This window comes from Amaranthus tricolor, chromosome 13 (genome assembly GCF_026212465.1).
Source record: "Amaranthus tricolor cultivar Red isolate AtriRed21 chromosome 13, ASM2621246v1, whole genome shotgun sequence".
Lineage (NCBI taxonomy): Eukaryota > Viridiplantae > Streptophyta > Magnoliopsida > Caryophyllales > Amaranthaceae > Amaranthus > Amaranthus tricolor.
In genome coordinates, this window is record NC_080059.1 from 14,602,777 (window position 1) to 14,612,192 (window position 9,416).

Consider the following 9,416-nt stretch of genomic DNA (forward strand, 5'->3'; position numbering starts at 1 on the left):
AAAACATACATAACCAAAAAAAACCTTTTTTCTTTAACCAAATACACATAAATCAAAATAATTAAGAAACTAATAATATACAACTACATACATACAAGTACATACACAAGTAAATTATTCACATTCAAATATACAATACATACCTTGGTAAATAGATATGATAATGTTATTTTTAAATTTGATTATGCAACCTACAATGAAAAACAAATTCAAAATTAGTATAAAATAAATTAATTCCCCAAAACATAATGAAATTTGAAGAACTTAAATTTAAGCTTGAAAAAATAATACCTCGACGAAGAACAAGAATAAGCGCTTATTTTGTGGGTTTTTGAAGGAAGCAACAATTGTGGGTTTTTGAAGGAAGGAATGAAAATGGTGGGTTTATTTTGAAATGCTCGTGGGTTTTTCGAGTGGGTTTAAAGAACTTGAACAAGAAGAAGGAACTTGAAGAAGAAGAATGAACTAGAACAATAAGACAGTAGCAGTGTGTTCGTGGGTTGAACAAGAAGACAGTTTGCGAAATTGAAGAAGACAATGGCACTTGAAGAAGACAATGGAACTTGAAGAAGAACACAGTACGTAGCAGCGTGAAGAAGAAGATGTTTTATGAAACAGTAGCAGCCGTTTTCGAGTGTTTTATGAAAATTCTTCATGTGGGTTTAAGGGTATAACGTTAAAAGGCGGGATGTTTTAATGCTTATTTGCTGCGAGCTAAGAAGAACCGCAGCATATACAGTGAATCTTGCTGCGGGCAATGGGAAAACAGCAGAATATAACAACTTATTTGCTGCGGGCATTAGTGAAACTGCAGCATTTGATATTTTTTTTCGTTTTGTTTTTTTGCTATTTAATGCTGCATCTAAATAAAACCGCAACAAATGATACACAGCAGATACGTTTTTTCGAACTAGTCAATGGAGCCATAAATCCATGTGCGAACAATGTCATTAAGACGTTGCCATTCGGAATCTTTAGAAACTAATACTTTAGAGGAGTCATCTGGAAGAATGTGAGAATCCACAAGGTGAGCTCTACAATGAAGCTTAAATAAAGTGACCTAAGTATGAAAATTGGACCCATCTTCATCAAGTTGGATAGGCACGCTTGTTTTAATGTTAGTAACCAAAGTTGCGGGATGAATTTTTGTGGGAGAGGCCATTGAGGAAATAATAAAAAGGAGGAGGAGTGGCGACAAGGGTGGTGGAAGAGGAAGAAGTGGGAAGCAAGAAACCTAGGCAAATGATACCATGAAAGAATAATTTGGTTGAATGGTTGCCTACTCATTAGATTGGAATGATATTATATACAAAGATATAATCTATAGTTTAGGAAACTAAATATTCACATAATATTCTACTCAATCATATTGCAAGATATTCTATTAAATGAAATATATTATTCTAACAGAATCTAACGAGATCTCACATGAATGTATTTTATCATCTATATATGTTTTAAAAATCTTAATCAAAATTTTCTCTCCAAAATAGATTATTCTAAACGGAAAGAAAAATTGGAAACGAAGAGAGTATTATTTAGAAAAAAAATAGAGTTTATGTAACTATTGCCTATTAGAATACAATTGTTCAAAAAATGGATATATCCTAAATATGTAATTGGATATTTTAAATACCATCTTGGTATACGTCAAACACCTATTTGACAACTCCAAATACATACTTAGTTTAAACCAAATATTTGCTTGGTATATCTCAAATCCCTACTTGATGTACCTTAAATCTTTACTTAACAACCCCAAAGATTTACTGATATACTTTAAATTCCTACTTGATACCCCAAATACCTACTTTAAATATATTAAATCCCTAGTTGGTATAACTCAAATCCTTACTTGGTGTACCGTGGATTTCCACACCATAATGATGTTTAAAAGATAAGTAATTATCTTTTCTTGATTAATCATTTTTGAGTTACTATCATATATTATAAGTAAAGAGCTTGGAAAATTCCAAGTCTCACAACTAAAGAGAGTTGTCAAATAAAATTCATTTATTAACTAAAGAAAAATGACGTGACATTTGATCTTAACCAATATCTTCAGCATTAAAGTATCTTTGACTAATATTTATTTATAGTTAAATTGAGTAAATTTTCAAAATTACAAAGTTAATTTATACACATAATTGTAAAATTCAGTATTTCTACTGTATAATATCTGTGACTTTATTTTTTTAATATCATATATGTTTATATATGATGCTAAAACACCGTACATTATATGAATTTCTAAAATAATTTAATAAATATACACAAACTGCGGATTTTTTTTTAAATACATAAACTGTATTTTATCGAACACCAATATTTTTTTAAACTGATAATTTATAATTTATTATTATTAAACCAATAACAACCATTTAAATGCTACATCTCCACTAAGCACCTGTGATACACGGACACGGCACTGAACAGGCGTGTCGCGTGTCGGACACGTGTCGAACACGGACACGCGAAAATCCGTGTCCGACCCGCCAAATGAAGTGTCCAATATTTTAATATTTTTCCGGACACACGGACACGGCAAGGACACGGCAAGAGTCAAGGACACGTTTTTTTAAAAAAAAATAAAAAAAAATTGTAATTCTGAACATCAGAATAGAGATACTGCACTGATACTCGAATTCCCTTCCCTCTCATTTCCCTAACAAGAGAGCATAAGAAAATACAAGAGAGGAGGATGAAGAAAACATACTGTCGTTAATGGTGGTTTTGGACATAGAAGTTCCCCCCAGGTCTTTACAAATGCGCCGCTTAAATTCTATTCTTACTCTATGGCCTCTCCGTCCCAAAAAAAAAATAAACTCGTTTTGGATGAGAGCGATCATTTTAAAATTTTAAGTGATTAATTTAATGATAAAATTGATCATTTTTAAGACTTGAAAAGTGATCATTTAAAATTATTAGTAATTTTTTTAATAAGGCCATTTACTTAAAATGTAATGGAGGGTCCATTACTTATTTGCATTTTATATGAGTTTTATGTTTTTAAAGTGTTTATTTACAAATATCAAATGAAAGATTGTAAAATTATCTTTAATTTGATATATTTATTATATTACCATTTTCGTGTCCCCGTGTCCGCCATTTTTAAGTTGGCGTTTTCTCGTACCCGTATCGTATCTGTATCCGTGTCCGTGTCCATGTTCATGTCCCTTTTAGTGCAACCTAGCTAAGCACATCGTTAGCTTACAAAAACTAATTGAAAAAATATTTTTAAAAAGAAAAAGGAAACTTATATAGAAACTAAAGATTTCTTTTAAATTCTCCCGCAATTTAAAACCAACCCACCCATTTCCACATTTCATCCCATCATCTTCTTTTTCCTCTGCTATTTAATCCATAACCACCCACAAATACCCAGTCCCCAGAAATAAAGCTCTTCAATAATGGCAGCAAAATCGAAACAAAATATCTGCATCATCATTTTCACTCTAGCTTCTTTCGTTATTCTTTCGCATCATATATACCATTATGCCCATCAATCTCCTATCTCTCCTGATTTTGTTTTTCTTCCTCCATTATACCCAACTTCACAGCTGAAAATTTCATCACAGTCGATCTTAGTTCCTATTTCCTCTGATATTGTCTCTCCTCCGCCATTAAACCTTCGAATTCCATCCGAATCGATTTTGATTCCAGATTGGGAAGTTTTGGTAATCGTGCCATATGAAATGAACCTAATTCCGCTACTCAACAACAATAATATTTTCTGTATTTACCCTAATAATGCAAAAATTAGGGCTAGTTTTTCTGGGTATTTGTCATATAATAATGGGTTTGCTTTTAAATGCGAATTCCCGGTCAGTTGTCGACGAAAACTGCCGTTTTTTCAACCGAATTTGGTTCAAATCGAGGGGAGAGAAAACGACGTCGTATATGATCATCAATTTCCTGCAAAACATCTCTTACGGTGGAACTTCATCTTATACGATTCATATACAACTGCAGACGACGTTGTTTTGTTTGTTAAAGGGATTAATAACCGTCAAGGAGTTAATAGAGCTCCGTCAGATTTCCGTTGTGTATTTGGTGATGATATTTTAACGGCTGTTAGGACTCCCGTCAGTTCGTCAATACAAGAGGTTTTCCGATGTCCTCGCCCGGAAATTAACGGAAGCCGTCCGATTAGAGTTAGTATTGAAATTTTGGAAAGAGATCAGAGGGTTGTGGTTATGCCAAGTGTTGCGAAGTATGTAGCAGATGTTAAGGGTACGATGATGAAAGAGGAGACAAAGTCGCTATTATGCGCTTGTACCATGGTGTATAATGTGGGAAAATTTTTGAGAGAGTGGGTTATGTTTCATTCAAAAATTGGTGTGGAAAAGTTTATTCTGTATGATAATGACAGTATTGATGATTTACATGCTCAAGTTCATGGTTTGAGGAATGATGGGTTTGATGTTAGGATTGTTTATTGGGTTTGGCCTAAGTCTCAAGAGGCAGGATTTTCTCATTGTGCATTATATGCGAGCCGATTATGTGATTGGGCTGCGTATATGGATATCGACGAGTTTTTTTTCTCGTCTATGTGGCTTGAGTCTTCTCAAGCTAAACCGCATATGTTGAGGTCGTTGTTACCTAGTGATGCTATTTTGGATCGAGTTGGTCAGGTCTCAATTCGTTGTAATGAATTTGGTCCATCGAACCAAACGGCACACCCAATTGAAGGGGTTACTCAAGGGTACACATGTAGAAGAAGAATGGATCAAAGGCACAAGTCTATTGTTTACCTTCCTAGTGTGGATCATTCACTTTTAAATGTGGTGCATCATTTTAAGATAAAAGATGGGTATAAAACGGTTCAAATTGATACTAATCAAGCTATTGTAAATCACTATAAGTATCAAGCTTGGCCAGAGTTTAAGGCTAAATTTAGAAGACGAGTGTCTGCTTATGTTATAGATTGGCAGAAAAATTTTAACCCAATGTCAAATGATAGAGCACCCGGGTTAGGGTTTGAGCCGGTTGAACCAAATGGGTGGCCTCAAATGTTTTGTGAAGTAATAGATGTGAGAATGAAGGAGTTAATTAGGAAGTGGTTTGGGGTAATGAATCCACCATGGCATGGCAAAGTATATAATATCTTATAGAAGTACTTCGTTAATGGTCATACAAATGATTTTTTTTTTTTTTTGGTTATGCATAAATTGATGTGATTAATGAATTTTGAACGAAATCAAATACCATACATTGTATAGAGTTTAAAGTTATAAATGTATTGCATGTCTAAAAAAAAGGATGTTATAGGTGTAAATGTTTACTCTTTTGAAGATTTGATTTGATTCACCAAGTCTTTGGCTTCTTATGTAAGAAATATATCTTGCTTTATAAAGATTATGTTCTTCAACAAATTTAAGGTAATATTGATTACACCGAATGGATGTATTCGACTTGTTCAGCAATTAATGCCAAAATATTAATAATTAATATGAAATCCACAACATGAATCACAATAAAATAAATATTAGTAAAATAGTTCAGTATAAGAGAATTTTACATAGTAGTATTACGCGAAATGCTTGTGGTAATGCTTTTTAAAGTTTTTTCCAAATATTAGCAACAAGGTTTTACTTTTAAAAATTTCATAGCAAAATCTGTTACAAAACATCCGATTTCGTTAACTTTGATAATTTTTTATATTTTCTTTTTTAGTGTTTAATCGCATTAATTTGTTTTAAAAGAAAATATGCAAGTTTACTTTTTTGTATAAATTATCATGCAATTTATTATTTTTATTTGATTAAATTTATTTTACTTTTTTTTATTTGAACAAATAAGTACTTGTTTTGACCAAATTTCCGAAAAGTTATTCCATAAGTGCAATCGCAACATCAATGTGATTAGTAATGGTCAAAGGTGATTAGTGACCGTTGACCAACCCACATGACTTTTGACCAGTCTAAATGACCGTTGACCATTACTAATCACCTTTGACGTCGTTTTAGCATTTTAACGTCATTTTTACCCATCATGATGATATTTTTCAAAAAAACGGACGTCACGATTATCCTTATGTGATAACTCTTTTGAAAATCCAGTCGAAACAAGTACTTATTTACCTATTTTTCGGCACGTTGGTCGAAAATGATATATAACGTCGTATTTGCCCATCATAACGATATTTTTTCAGAAAACAAACATCGCAATTATCTTTATGGAGTAACTCTTTCGAAAATCCGGTCAAAACAAGTACTTAGTTTCTGATTTTCCGGCACGTAGACCGAAAATGATAATTAACGTCGTTTTCACCCATTATAGCGATATTTTTCCAAATAAACAGACGTTGTTGGGGTAAATTTTTCAGAAATCTAGTCGAAACAAGTACTTATTTAATCAAACAAAAATAAAATCATAAATTTAATCAAATAAAAATAATAAATTCCATGATATTAACAAAAAAAAAAAGTAAGATTGCATATTTTCTCTTAAAACAAATTAATGTCGTTAAAACCAAAAAAAAAGGAAATTCTTAAAAAAATATAGTTAAGGGAATTGGATGTTTTGTAATGGATTTTGCTACGCAATTTTTTAAAAGTAAAATCTCGTTGCTAACATATGAAAAAAACTTTAAAAAGTGGTGCTATTAGCGTTTCGCTTAACCACAATGCTACCATGTAAAATTTCTATTATTTATACTTTAATTTTTCTTGCTAAAATTTTTTGTCACAATTTTTAGCTTTATTTTTTTATATATACGTTTTAAATACTCATAGTGAAATCAAATAATAGAAACATTTAAACTTAACTAGTTGTGGGACCGCGTGTTTATAATGCAATATTATACATTTTAATTAATAATAATATAAAATGACTTTCAATACGTTACAAGATGTGAAAAATGCAAAGACGGAAGGTGTATGAGTAATAGTAGGCTATAACATTGAAGTAAAGCATTAATGCATATGGAAGGCAAACCATAGAGCTAATTGGCAACCCTTAACAATTGTAACACTACAAAAACAATGATAGCCTTGAAAGCAGATCAAGATTCCTCCTATTACATGTCAGCACTGAATTATATAAATTTGTTGTTTTATTGTTTGTTAAAGGGTTGGTGAAGAGAAAAAGGTATATTTGAGAATTAAATTCAAGACTTTTAATTATAAAAAATTACTCTTATTTATTCACCTTAAGAGTCCCATTTGACTTTTTATGAATTTTAAGGAGAGTCAAAAGTGAGACTCTAAGGGTAGGAAAGAGAGTGGTATTATGGATTTTTAATGTAAGGGAAGAAAATTAGTATGGGTAATGAAGGGTATAAATGAAAATAAGATAAAGCTACTAAGGGCATAACAGTTAAAAACCATCCAAAAATAGAAATTGGACAATTAAGGTGACTTAACCATAAAAAAAAATGGGACACATAAGCTGAATAGGAGGGACTATATTTGTTTGAAGTGATCGGTGACAAAGCCCAATGCGCTTGATATACAAAGTAGCAACGAAGTACAAAGAACATTCACAGAAAAAAAAAAAGTACTTGCGGGGAAGAAGTAACCATCTTATTTTAATAGTCTAAAAAGTTCAAATATGTGAAAAAAAAAATTTTAAAAAAAAGTGATTTAAAATGGAGATATAAATGGAAATGAGGTAAATTCAACGAATTAAATCTAAAATGATTATTAGACTAATTCTTTGGAACGGAGTAATAAATAATAAATTGATAAGAAGACGATCTAAATGGCCCTTAATAATGACAAGGTATTATTGTATGAATTTATCTGAAAGATTAACGAATATGAAATGGTAAAACAATATTAATACATACTTCACTTTATGAAGTAGAAAATAGTAGAAAAATAAAACAAGAAAAGAATACAATACAATGGCAAGTGAATGTACAAGAGACTCTGAATATATGTACAATTGATAATCACACTATAATTCACCAAAACTAACCTTCCTTTGATAAACCAAAAATATTTTTTTGTTTATATGAGTAACTATAGTATTTAACATTGTGAGACTTAAGTGTAAATGTTTGTTTTATTTTAAGAAAATGTGAATCGTTATAACTCAAAGTTAAATGATGTAAGGAAACTGTTCACATAATCCTTTTATTTTGTTGTTGATAGAAAGACTTGTGTTATTGTTGAATTAACGATTATAATTGGTGTTGAATGAGTTGGGTACGTGCTAGAAATAATTGAAAACTTATAGTGAATGGATGATAGTGATTACTTTGGCTTTTAGCTGGTATGACAAAGTAGATAAGTGGATTTATTAGTTCTACTCCTAACTTATATAGGGGCCCAATTCATAAGAGGAAGGTAGAACTTTAGTTAGGTGACTTTTGTGACTTTTGGTCGTGCAGTGACGCTTACAGATACGTACACGCAGTAATTAATTATCATATTTATCGTTTCAAAGTATTATCAATATTTCATGATTATATGATTATAATTCTAGAGCGCCAGAAAGTAAAATATGCCAGCGAATAGTCATAATAGTGATATAGGCAAGTAGAATGAAAGTATTAGGAGACTATGAGAACAGATTTCTAAATAGTAGAGAACGCACCATGGTTGTGTGGTATCAAAGTGATTTCCTACTTATTGAGCCTTGATTATGATTAGTTGGCGTGACTCAACTGGATTATGTCCGGTTGATTTAGCAATCCCCTAGGTGAGATTTGACGGGATCACCGTAAGGGGGGTATGAGGATACTTTTGTCATTAGGCGCCGGATGGCCGATACCGCCGCTTGACCGAGGTGTTACCATGCGGGCCTTGCAAACCCCAATATGGTGGCCTCCTCACTGGTTTAGTACCTCAGTGTGTTAGTTTTTCCCGAAGGTAGGACCCGAGAGGGTCAACTAGAGGGGGTATGAGCTCATACTTTGCCATGGGCACCGGATGGCCGACAATGCCCTTGGTCGTTTCACTATGCTATGAAGTGGAGAAAAGATCCACAGATAGAATGTTACTCATCGATAGAATGTTTATTTATTCATAGAAAGCGTACACATTGATAGAAGATTTACTCATTGATAGAAAATTTATTCAATGATAGAGTAGTTTATGCTAGTGAGAAGAACGCCTAAGTTAAGTTACCTCAAGGGAGTTATCAGTCCCAAAGATGGACTATGATCACACTTACTTTAAGATAGACAAGCTCTATAAGGTCATGTGCTAGGTAGTCTGTTAATGCCTTGGTTGAGTTGATACTACGCGTGTTTTGCAAGAGTTTATGTTTTGAGAAGAGGAGTGTGAAGACCTGCATTCTACACCAAGAACACATTGTTCGGGTTGGAAAGAACGTAATGAGATTAAGAAGTATAAGTGGACGATAAACGATTACTATCTGTGCTTGTGTCTTATGAAATCATCTTATGTTGTTGTATAAGATAATGTTATCTAGTAGTTGGCTTTATTATATTTGATGTTAGTTAC

General features: G+C 32.2%; 1 pseudogene; it reads left to right on the forward strand.

Moving 5' to 3' along the window:
* Positions 1-3,328: 3,328 nt before the first annotated feature.
* LOC130798139 (glycosyltransferase family 92 protein At1g27200-like) lies at positions 3,329-5,160 on the forward strand (annotated as a pseudogene).
* Positions 5,161-9,416: the final 4,256 nt, after the last annotated feature.